Source organism: Oncorhynchus mykiss, chromosome 6 (genome assembly GCF_057628025.1).
Source record: "Oncorhynchus mykiss isolate SJ-2025 chromosome 6, ASM5762802v1, whole genome shotgun sequence".
Classification (NCBI taxonomy): Eukaryota; Metazoa; Chordata; class Actinopteri; order Salmoniformes; family Salmonidae; genus Oncorhynchus; species Oncorhynchus mykiss.
The window spans coordinates 5,578,404-5,591,257 of NC_143027.1; the positions used below are offsets into that span (position 1 = coordinate 5,578,404).

The window sequence follows — 12,854 nt, forward strand, 5'->3', positions numbered from 1 at the left end:
TAGTAACCTGGCTTCTGTTAGCTAGCCAATCATTACCTACGTAGTAACCTGGCTTCTGTTAGCTAGCCAATCATTACCTACGTAGTAACCTGGCTTCTGTTAGCTAGCCAATCATTACCTACGTAGTAACCTGGCTTCTGTTAGCTAGCCAATCATTAGCTACGTAGTAATAAGGCTTCTGTTAGCCAATCATTACCTACGTAGTAACCTGGCTTCTGTTAGCCAGCCAATCATTACCTACGTAGTAACCTGGCTTCTGTTAGCTAGCCAATCATTAGCTACGTAGTAATAAGGCTTCTGTTAGCCAATCATTAGCTACGTAGTAACCTGGCTTCTGTTAGCCAATCATTAGCTACGTAGTAACCTGGCTTCTGTTAGCTAGCCAATCATCACCTACGTAGTGATAAGGATTTTTACTATATTTATTTTTGATCGTCATTCAGAACAACACATTCAACTCATATGTTTAAAATCGGACAACTTTCTGATATGTATGCCATGTTTCACCACATTCACACACACTTTAATACAGTACAATACACTTTAATACAGTACAATACACTTTAATACAGTACAATACACTTTAATACAGTACAACACACTTCAATACAGTACAATACACGTTAATACAGTACAATACACTTTAATACAGTACAATACACTTTAATACAGTACAATACACTTCAATACAGAACAATACACTTCAGTACAATACACTTATATACAATACACTTCAATACAATACACTTCAGTACAATACACTTTAATACAGTACAATACACTACTGTACAGTACGATACACTTCAATACAGTACAATACACTTCAATACAATACACTTTAATACAGTACAATACACTTCAATACAGTACAAAACACATCAATACAGTACAATACACTTTAATACAGTACAATACACTTGAATACAGTACAATACACTTCAATACAGTACAATACACTTTAATACAGTACAATACACGTCAATACAGTACAATACACTTTAATACAGTACAATACACTTCAATACAGTACAATAAACCATCTAAAACAAATATCAGGCATAAATATAATTGCATAGGGACTGATTTCAATCTGAGTTAAGCGTGCATAAACGGAAATGTAATTCAATTTTTTAATGCACTTTTCTCTCTCTGCATATTTTTTATACCATGAACATGTTATTCACCCCGCTGTTTCCTTCGGGGGTGGAGTTAGAATAGATGGAGGTGTGTCTACAGATATGCCGTATTCTGATCTTGCCCTCATTCTACCACCTTTACGCGCCAGGAAACCATGAATAAAGGTCGAGCGAACCTTCTTGTACCAAGTGAAAAAAAGTATCTACTTAATTTTTTCCAGATAGAAATAACACCATTCTCCGTGAAATGTATAAATGAATAATAGAGCTACAGATAAGAGATAGGTGAATGAGTTTGGCGAAGGGGATTGTGTTAAAAAAAAAATATTATGATCCCTGGAGACGAATGTGATACCGGTCATATGGAAGAGAACTGAAAATCATATCAACATGACATGTTTTGTTCCACAGTGAAGTTAGAAAATATAAAAAGCTGTTGCCGTTATTCAGAATTCTAATTGTGTGCCCTCGTAATTTGTCGTGGATGAAATTTGGAAGCTATAGGCTTCCGTAGGCTTAACATGACGAGTTGATGTACTTTACAATGGTTTGATTATATGCCCAGGATTTTCTCCGTTTTACTTTAAAAAAAAAACATTTGTATGATGTTAAATATTAGCCATTATCGGGAGCCACCATCAGTAATACCCACAAACAATTTATAACTGTCACTATAATGTTAGTTTTCTTCAATATGTAGTTTACAATTTTGCATCATTCCATATCCGTTGACCTATATTTCCTCTGTCACGTCTGTGTAGAAGTTCCTGAGGGATGCTAGCATTGGTGGATAGCACTAGGCTAATGTTGTGTAGTAATTTGGGACATGGAGTCTAGTTGAATCATTATGGAACCCAGACAGCAGGTTAAACCTGGAGCGCACGGTTCACAACGACTAGACTGTTGTCATAAAATTCCATGGTTAGTGATGATTATTCAGGTAGATTTATAGGACTATTGTTCAACCCCATATTATACACTTTTCCACCTTCCAATATTTCACGGTTGAACTTGAATATGACAACTTTTCAGGATGAATCAAACCACTGTGTATTTTACTAATCAATATATATATATATTTTGTCATAAAGACTCTCTAAACGTGTTCTTTTTTAATGTAACGGTTCTCTTGTTGTGTAGTAGAGGCGGACCAAAACGCAGCGTGGTGGTTGTTCATCGTATTTTAATGAAGACACTATACATGAACAAAACTAACGAAAACAAGAAACGTGAGAACAAAAACAGCCCTATCTGGTGCAAACACAAAGACAGGAACAATCACCCACAAACACACAGTGAAACCCAGGCTACCTAAATATGGTTCCCAATCAGAGACAATGACGAACACCTGCCTCTGATTGAGAACCATATCAGGCCGAACATAGAACTAGACCAAAACATAGAAAAACAAACAGACTGCCCACCCAACTCACGCCCTGACCATACTAAATAAATACAAAAACAAAGGAAATAGAGGTCAGAACGTGACAGTACCCCCCCCCAAAGGTGCGGACTCCGGCCGCAAAACCTTGACCTATAGGGGAGGGTCTGGGTGGGCGTCTGTCCGCGGTGGCGGCTCTGGCGCGGGACGCGGACCCCACTTCACCATTGTCTTAGTCCGCCTTATTGTCCGCCTCCCTGGCTTACTCACCATGACCACCCCTCTCAATGACCCCACTGGACAGAGGGGCTGCTCGGGACAGAGGGGCAGCTCGGGACAGAGGTGAAGCAGCTGCTCGGGACAGAGGGACAACTGCTCGGGACAAAGGGGCGATAGCAGCTCGGGACAGAGGGGCGATAGCAGCTCGGGACAGAGGGGCGATAGCAGCTCGGGACAGAGGGGCGATGGCTGCTCTGGACAGAGGGACAGCTGCTCGGGACAGAGGGACAGCTGCTCGGGACAGAGGGACAGCTGCTCGGGACAGAGGGGCGGCAGCTGCTCGGGACAGAGGGGCGGCAGCTGCTCGGGACAGAGGGGCGGCAGCTGCTCGGGACAGAGGGGCGACAGCTGCTCTGGACAGAGGGGCAGCTGCTCGGGCGGCCCCTGGCTGACTGACGGCACTGGCGGCCCCTGGCTTACTGGCGGCCCCTGGCTGACTGGCGGCACCGGCGGCCCCTGGCTGACTGGCGGCACTGGCGGCCCCTGGCTGACGGGCGGCACTGGCGGCCCCTGGCTGACGGGCGGCACTGGCGGCCCCTGGCTGACGGGCGGCACTGGCGGCCCCTGGCTGACGGGCGGCACTGGCGGCGCTGGGCTGACGGGCGGCACTGGCGGCGCTGGGCAGACGGGCGGCACTGGCGGCGCTGGGCAGACGGGCGGCGTTGGCGGCGCTGGGCAGACGGGCGGCGTTGGCGGCGCTGGGCAGACGGGCGGCGTTGGCGGCGCTGGGCAGACGGGAGGCTCAGCTGGTGCTGGGCAGACGGGAAGCTCAGCTGGCGCTGGGCAGACGGGAAGCTCAGCTGGCGCTGGGCAGACGGGAAGCTCCGGCAACGCTGGAGAAAAGGAAGGCCCTGGTAGCGCCGGAGAGGCGGGAGACTCCGGCAGCGGCGCCGGACAGGCGGGAGGCTCCGGCAGCGGCGCCGGACAGGCGGGAGGCTCCGGCAGCGGCGCCGGACAGGCGGGAGGCTCCGGCAGCGGCGCCGGACAGGCGGGAGGCTCCGGCAGCGGCGCCGGACAGGCGGGAGGCTCCGGCAGAGGCGCCGGACAGGCGGGAGGCTCCGGCAGAGGCGCCGGACAGGCGGGAGGCTCCGGCAGAGGCGCCGGACAGGCGGGAGGCTCCGGCAGAGGCGCCGGACAGGCGGGAGGCTCCGGCAGAGGCGCCGGATAGGCGGGAGGCTCCGGCAGAGGCGCCGGACAGGCGGGAGACTCCGGCAGCGCTGGAGAGGAGGGAGGCTCTGGTAGCGCCGGAGAGGCGGGAGACTCCGGCAGCGCTGGAGAGGAGAGAGCCCCTGCAAGGATGGGCCGGAGAGACAGCCTGGTACGGGGAGCTGCCACCGGAGGGCTGGTGCGTGGAGGTGGTGATGGATAGACCGGGCCGTGCAGGCGCACTGGAGCTCTTGAGCACCGAGCCTGCCCAACCTTACCCGGTTGAATGGTCCCGGTCGCCCTGCCAGTGCGGCGAGGTGGAATAGCCCGCACTGGGCTATGCAGGCGAACCGGGGACACCGTGCGCAAGGCTGGTGCCATGTAAGCCGGCCCAAGGAGACGCACTGGAGACCAGATGCGTAGAGCCGGCTTCATGGCACTTGGCTCGATGCCCACTCTAGCCCGGCCGATACGCGGAGCTGGAATGTACCGCACCGGGCTGTGCACCCGCACTGGGGACACCGTGCGCTCCACAGCATAACACGGTGCCTGCCCGGTCTCTCTAGCCCCCCGGTAACCACAGGAAGTTGGCTCAGGTCTCCTACCTGGCGTAGCCATACTCCCTGTTAGCCCCCCCCCAAGAAATTTTTGGGGCTGACTCCCGGGCTTCCTTGCCAACCGTGTTCCCTCATATCGCCGGCTCCTCTCTCCGACTGCCTCTGCTCTCCTCGCTGCCTCCACCTGTTCCCATGGAAGGCGATCCTTTCCCGCCAGGATCTCCTCCCATGTGTAGCAACCCTTGCCGTCCAACACATCATCCCAAGTCCATTCCTCCTTGTGCCGCTGTTGCCCGTTACCACGCCGCTTGGTCCTGTTGCGGTGGGTGATTCTGTAACGGTTCTCTTGTTGTGTAGTAGAGGCGGACCAAAACGCAGCGTGGTGGTTGTTCATCGTATTTTAATGAAGACACTATACATGAACAAAACTAACGAAAACAAGAAACGTGAGAACAAAAACAGCCCTATCTGGTGCAAACACAAAGACAGGAACAATCACCCACAAACACACAGTGAAACCCAGGCTACCTAAATATGGTTCCCAATCAGAGACAATGACGAACACCTGCCTCTGATTGAGAACCATATCAGGCCGAACATAGAACTAGACCAAAACATAGAAAAACAAACAGACTGCCCACCCAACTCACGCCCTGACCATACTAAATAAATACAAAAACAAAGGAAATAGAGGTCAGAACGTGACATTTAATGATTCATACAAACCTTCCTAACCCTAAAATGCAAGATCAGAGTATTTAAAACTGTACTAGTTGGTGCTGAAACTGAGACCAATATGCATAGATGGCTCTCTTTCCTTGATGCTTATATTCTGAACCCGTTCTCTCCGTCGTTGGTCACAAGTTTTGAGAATGACACAAATATTAATGTCCACAAAGTTGCTGCTTCAGTGTCTGAGCAAGCTCTGTGCTGGTGGTGCCCCGATCCCGCAGCTGAATCAACTTTAGGAGACGGTCCTGGCGCTTGCTGGACTTTCTTGGGTGCCCTGAAGCCTTCTTCACAACACTTGAACCGCTCTCCTTGAAGTTCTTGATGGTCCGATAAATGGTTGATTTAGGTGCTATTTTACTGGCAGCAATATCCTTGCCTGTGAAGCCCATTTTGTGCAAAGCAATGATGACGGCACGTGTTTCCTTGCAGGTAACCATGGTTGACAGAGGAAGAACAATGATTCCAAGCACCACCCTCCCTTAGAAGCTTCCAGTCTGTTATTCGAACTCAATCAGCATGACAGAGTGATCTCCAGCCTTGTCCTTGTCAACACTCAGACCTGTGTTACTGAGAGAATCACTGACATGATGTTAGCTTGTCTTTTTGTGGCAGGGCTGAAATGCAGTGTAAATATTTTTTTTGCGTTTCAGTTCATTTGCATGGCAAAGAGGGACTTTGCAATTAATTACAATTCATCTGACAACTCTTCATAACATTCTGGAGAATATGCAAATTGCCATTATACAAACTGAGGCAGCAGACGTTGTGAAAATTAATATTCACGTAATTCTCAAAACGTTTGGCCACGACTGTACTCTAGTGAGTCTGTCATCGAAAGGATGGCTTAAGAGAAATGTACTGAAAACCCCTATTGAATAAAAACTCCACAAGAACATCTGTTGGCCAGCAAGTGGGAGGGTTTTCAGCAGGTTGAATTACATGTATCCAGCACACACAAGGGAACCACGCCTGTAAAGTCTGTTACACACCTGCATAAGGTAGGTGTGAATACCAACGACTGAGAAGTGGGTAGGATACATACATACATGCATACATTTCCTAAATCCTAAATCGGAATTAGCTTGATAAAAATAACTATTGATTCTCAATGTATATCCTTTGTTTCATAAATACTGTTAGTAAAATATAGCTGCAGGTGGGGCAAAAAAAGTATTTAGTCAGTTCTCCCACTGATAACAAGTTCAAACAGGTGCCATTAATACAGGTAACGAGTGGAGGACAGAGGAGCCTCTTAAAGAAGAAGTTACAGGTCTGTGAGAGCCAGAAATCTTGCTTGTTTGTAGGTGACCAAATACTTATTTTCCACCATAATTAGCAAATAAATTCATTCAAAATCCTACAATGTGATTTTCTGGATTTTCTTTCCTCATTTTGTCTGTCATAGTTGAAGTGTACCTATGATGAAAATTACAGGCCTCTCTCATCTTTTTAAGTGGGAGAACTTGCACAATCGGTGGCTGACTAAATACTTTTTTGCCCCACTGTATATATACAAATATAGCAACCAATAGAATTACCTTTAGTCACATTACATAGCAACCAATAGAATTACCTTTAGTCACATTACATAGCAACCAATAGAATTACCTTTAGTCACATTACATAGCAACCAATAGAATTACCTTTCGTCACATTACATAGCAACCAATAGAATTACCTTTAGTCACATTACATAGCAACCAATAGAATTACCTTTAGTCACATTACATAGCAACCAATATAATTACCTTTAGTCACATTACATATTATTTGTTTATATTTCATGGATAAAAAAAACGACAGAAAAATGTATCTTTGTGACTTATCTGAAAAAGACAAAGTCCTCTCGTACACCAGTAAAGACAAACTGTAAAACATAAAAAAAACAACAAACAAATGTTGAAGCCTCTGGAAGAAACTTCGGCACACTAACTGTTCATCAGGAGCTTCATGAAATGGGTTTTCATACCTGAGCAGCCGCACACCTAACATCACCATGTGCAATGCCAAGCGTCGGCTGGAGTGGTGTAAAGCTCGCCTCCATTGGACTCTGGAGCAGTGGAAACACGTTCTCTGGAGTGATGAATCACATTTCACCATCTGGACGAATCTGGGTTTGGCGAATGCCAGGAGAACGCTACCTGCCCCAATGCATAGTGCCAACTGTAAAGTTTGGTGGAGGAGGAATTATGGTCTGGGGATGTTTTTCATGGTTCAGGCCCCTTAGTTTCAGTGAAGGGAGATCTTAACGCTACAGCATACAATGACATTCTAGACGATTCTGTGTTTTCAACTTTGTGGCAACAGTTTGGGGAAGGCTCTTTCCTGTTTCAGCATGACAATGCCCCCCATGCCCAAAGCGAGGTCCATACAGAAATGGTTTGTCGGTGTGGAAGAACTTGACTGGCCTGCACAGAGCCCTGACCTTAACCCCATCGAACACCTTTCGGATGAATTGGAACGCCAACTGCGAGCCAGGCCTAATCGCCCAACATCAGTGCCTGAACTCACTAATGCTCTTATGGCTGAACGGAAGCAAGTCTCTGCAGCAATGTTCCAACATCTAGTGGAAATCGAGTCTGTTATAGCAGCAAAGGGGGGGACCAACTCCATTTTAATGCCCATGATTTTGGAATGAGATGTTTGATGAGCAGGTGTCTTTTGATAATGTAATGTATCTCACGTTGTGTTTCTAACTATATATGAACTAGTTATCGCATGTTGTGGTTCTAACTATATATGAAGTAGTTATCGCATGTTGTGGTTCTAACTATATATGAACTAGTTATCGCATATTGTGGTTCTAACTATATATGAACTAGTTATCGCATATTGTGGTTCTAACTATATATGAACTAGTTATCGCATATTGTGTTTTTAATTGGCCCGAAGGGGACCACCTTCGGAAGCAGTTGTAACCATCATAGCTGTACAACCATTGTAACCATCATAGCTGTACAACCATTGTAACCATCATAGCTGTACAACCATTGTAACCATCATAGCTGTACAACCATTGTAACCATCATAGCTGTACAACCATTGTAACCATCATAGCTGTACAACCATTGTAACCATCATAGCCTTACAATCACAAAGCTTAATGACTGCATGTTACAGCCCTTAGGTTTTTAACTCACTATTTTATGACATCTGGAATGCTTTGAAATAACGGAAAGTAAAAGTTCAGCGATTGTTGTTGTTGTTGTTGAGGACAACAGGTGTCATGTCCATGTTTACGTTGGCCAGTAATCCATCCTGTCAATCCATATAACACACATACAGTTTGTATTACTTCCTCCCTCATCACTTCGTAGTCTATCCAAACCGAAACTTGGGCCAGTACTTGACAGTCTGCACCCTCTTCCGTGTCTCTGAATTAACATCCCTGTATGGTTGTGAGGGCGGTTTGAGCAGTGGCGCCTGTTTTTTCCTCCTCTCTTTGCTCCTGTCGGTGATGGTGAAACCACGAACGCTCTGCAGGTTGTGCACACTGAGCCTGGGGAGGAAGTGCGTGGAAACGTGCTGGGATTTGACCCTGGGGCTGGAGCCCATCTTAGATTTTCCTCTCTTGTTCAGGGCCACGTACCAGTCCCGTCCCGTCCGGTGGTTCCGGTGCAACACCGAGGCATAAGTGTTGTAACTGCTCTCCTGGAAACGCTCCCAGAACCTACAGTCGTCCGTGAATCGCTCCTGGAAAACACAAACAAACATAATGTTACAGAGATCTAAACGATTACACAACGGTTACACAACGATTACACAACGGTTACACAACGATTACACAACGATTACACAATGATTACACAGAGGTTACACAACGATTACACTACGGTTACACAACGATTGCACAACGGTTACACAACGGTTACACAACGATTACACCGCAGTTACACAACGGTTACACAAAATGAATGTCTCAATTTCCCCAATGTAAAAAAATTATTCAACATTAACAAGCACCCCAGCCAGCACATACAGTATTACCGTACATATCCCCCTGCTCTACGATCCATCTCTATACTCAATCCTACCCCTCTCCATCTGAGCTGGGACTTCCTTTGGGAGATGAGAGCAGTCAGTCACCAAGGATCTTAGAAAGACAAGCTCTATTAAACCCTAGTTTCCTGTTCATTTCCTCGGTATGCTTTATAAAACGTCTGTACAGTGTTTCAAACAAACGAAGCACTTGATTTGACATTTCTGATCCAACGATCTCAAGACATTCTTAACTAAGCCTAAAAATACCTTTGGTGGGAAACGACAACATGTAGTAAGTACCCAAGGATGCCCACAAGCGATATAATAACCTGTATGGTATGTTATGGTTAGACAGAGCTCCCAACAGATATAATAACCTGTATGGTTAGACAGAGCTCCCACCAGATATAATAACCTGTATGGTTAGACAGAGCTCCCACCAGATATAATAACCTGTATGGTATGGTTAGACAGAGTGTGGCATAGCTAGATTTATGATCTCTACCTCCTCACCAACTCTTCAGTACCAAGATAGATCAGTAAACAGTGTATAATGTTTACTAGGACTTATTTATTTCTCTCTTTCTCTCCCTCCCCGCCGTCACTCCCTCCCTCACGACCAGAGACTTTGGGATCAGTCAGGTGAAATCTGCTGCCTTGTTTTTCAACAACAACGGCAAAATGATCAATGTACACTAGGTAGCTAACACCGGCAAAATGATCAATGTACGCTAGGTAGCTAACATCGCCAAAATGATCAATGTGCGCTGCTAGGTAGCTAACATCGCCAAAATGATCAATGTACCCTAGGTAGCTAACATCGCCAAAATGATCAATGTACGCTAGGTAGCTAACATCGCCAAAATGATCAATGTGCGCTGCTAGGTAGCTAACATCGCCAAACTGATCACTGTACGCTAGGTAGCTAACATCGCCAAAATGATCAATGTGCGCTAGGTAGCTAACATCGGCAAAATGATCAATGTACGCTAGGTAGCTAACATCGCCAAAATGATCACTGTACGCTAGGTAGCTAGCATCGCCAAAATGATCAATGTACGCTAGGTAGCTAGCATCGCCAAAATGATCAATGTACGCTAGGTAGCTAACATCGCCAAAATGATCAATGTACGCTAGGTAGCTAACATCGCCAAAATGATCAATGTACGCTAGGTAGCTAACATCGCCAAAATGATCAATGTACGCTAGGTAGCTAACATCGCCAAAATGATCAATGTACGCTAGGTAGCTAACATCGCCAAAATTATCAATGTACCCTAGGTAGCTAACATCGCCAAAATGATCAATGTACGCTAGGTAGCTAGCATCGCCAAAATGATCAATGTACGCTAGGTAGCTAACATCGCCAAAATGATCAATGTACGCTAGGTAGCTAACATCGCCAAAATGATCAATGTACGCTAGGTAGCTAACATCGCCAACATGATCAATGTACGCTAGGTAGCTAACATCGCCAAAATGATCAATGTACGCTAGGTAGCTAACATCGCCAAAATGATCAATGTACCCTAGGTAGCTAACATCGCCAAAATTATCAATGTACCCTAGGTAGCTAACATCGCCAAAATTATCAATGTACGCTAGGTAGCTAACATCGCCAAAATGATCAATGTACGCTAGGTAGCTAACATCGGCAAAATTATCAATGTACCCTAGGTAGCTAACATCGCCAAAATGATCAATGTACGCTAGGTAGCTAACATCGGCAAAATGATCAATGTACGCTAGGTAGCTAACATCGGCAAAATGATCAATGTACGCTAGGTAGCTCAGGGACTTTTTCTGCAGATTGTCTTGAATAGTTTAAATAGTTCAGATATATCTCTGCTTCATAATTGCATTGCCACAACTGCTATGAAAGTGTTGAACACACTAATGCCCCCAATCCGAACTCCACTTTCATTCATCATGCTGTCAATTCATAGAAAGAATGTTAGGATTCAGGCCTACGGTGAGTTGTGATCCGTTGTCCACAACTGAAATAGTAGTGTGTTTATTATATACACTGAGTGTAGAGAACATTAGGGAACACCTTCCTAATGAGTGTCACCCCCTTTTGCCCTCAGAACAGCCTCAATATGTTGGGTTTTAAAAGCAGTGATGCTGGACCACAGGGATGCTGGACCACAGGGATGCTGGACCACAGGGATGCTGGACCACAGGGATGCTGGACCCTGGATGTCCTTTGAGTGGTGGACCCAAAGGGTGGTGGACCATTCTTGATACACACGGGAAACTGTTGAGCGTCTAAAACCCAGCAGCGTTCTAGTTCTTGACACACTCAAACCGGTGTGGCCTGGCACCTATTACCATCCCCCGTTCAAAGGCACTTAAATATTTTGTCTTGCCCATTCACCCTCTGAATGGCACACATGTCTCAAATGTCTGGAGGCTTAAAAATCCTTCTTTAACCCGTCTCCTTCCCTTCATCTACACTGATTGAAGTGGATATAGGGGATCATAGGGGATCATAGCTTTCACCTGGATTCACCTGGTCAGTCTATATCATGGAAAGAGCAGGTGTTCCTAATGTTTTGTGTGCACCGTGTATACTCAAGTGCAATTACTACTACATGAACACTCTCTCTCTCTCTCTCTCTCTCTCTCTCTCTCTCTCTCAATTCAATTCAATTCAAGGGGCTTTATTGGCATGGGAAACATGTCCGTCTCTCTCTCTCTCTGTCTCTCTCTCTTTCTGTCTCTCTCTCTTTCTCTCTCTCTCTGCAAGCAGGAAGAGGAAGCTACTTTAGATTAGTTAGATGTACTGGTTAGTTTCAGATGTCTCTTACCTGATCCTGTGTTTGTTGATGTGGTCCATGGTTACAGAGGACTTCTCTCTCAGCAGTCCGTCACTCTGTCTCTCTGTCTCTCTCTCTCTCGCGCTCTCTCTCTGTGTCTCTCTCTGTCTCTGTCCCTCTGTCTCTCTGTCTCTCTGTCTCTCTCTGTGTCTCTCTCTCTGTCTCTGTCCCTCTCTCTCTCTCTGTGTCTCTCTCTCTGTCTCTGTCTCTGTCCCTCTCTCTCTCTCTCTCTCTCTCTCTCTCTCTCTCTCTCTCTCTCTCTGTGTCTCTCTCTCTGTCTCTGTCCCTCTCTGTCTCTGTCTCTTTGGCTCTGTCTCTCTCTGTGTCTCTCTCTGTGTCTCTCTGTCTCTCTCTCTCTCTCTCTCTCTTTCTCTCTCTCTCTCTCTCTCTCTCTCTCTCTCTCTCTCTCTCTCTCTCTCTGTCATAGAACGGTATGCCTATCAAAAAAAACATTTGGAAGTTGGGGAGATGACATTACGTTTTTGGTGCTATCATTTGTGGAAATTATTCCAATGCTATTAATATGATGCCTGTATTTGGTGCCTTTTTAGTGATTAAAAACATTGAAACAGTTGATTGATTTCTGGTGTTCTCTGTAGTTTTGTGAGAATTCCAGTGTAGGATAAACCAGTAGTTAGACCAGTAGCTAGACCAGTAGTTAAATCAGTAGTAGGACCAGTAGTTAGAGCAGTAGTTAGAGCAGTAGTCAGACCAGTAGTTAGACCAGGAGCTAGGCCAGTAGTTAGACCAGTAGTTAGACCAGTAGCTAGACCAGTAGTTAGACCAGTAGCTAGACCAGTAGCTAGACCAGTAGCTAGACCAG

General features: G+C 46.0%; 1 pseudogene; it reads right to left on the reverse strand.

Annotated features, from left to right (window-relative positions):
* Positions 1–8,549: 8,549 nt before the first annotated feature.
* LOC110525002 (fibroblast growth factor 5 pseudogene) lies at positions 8,550–12,051 on the reverse strand (annotated as a pseudogene).
* Positions 12,052–12,854: the final 803 nt, after the last annotated feature.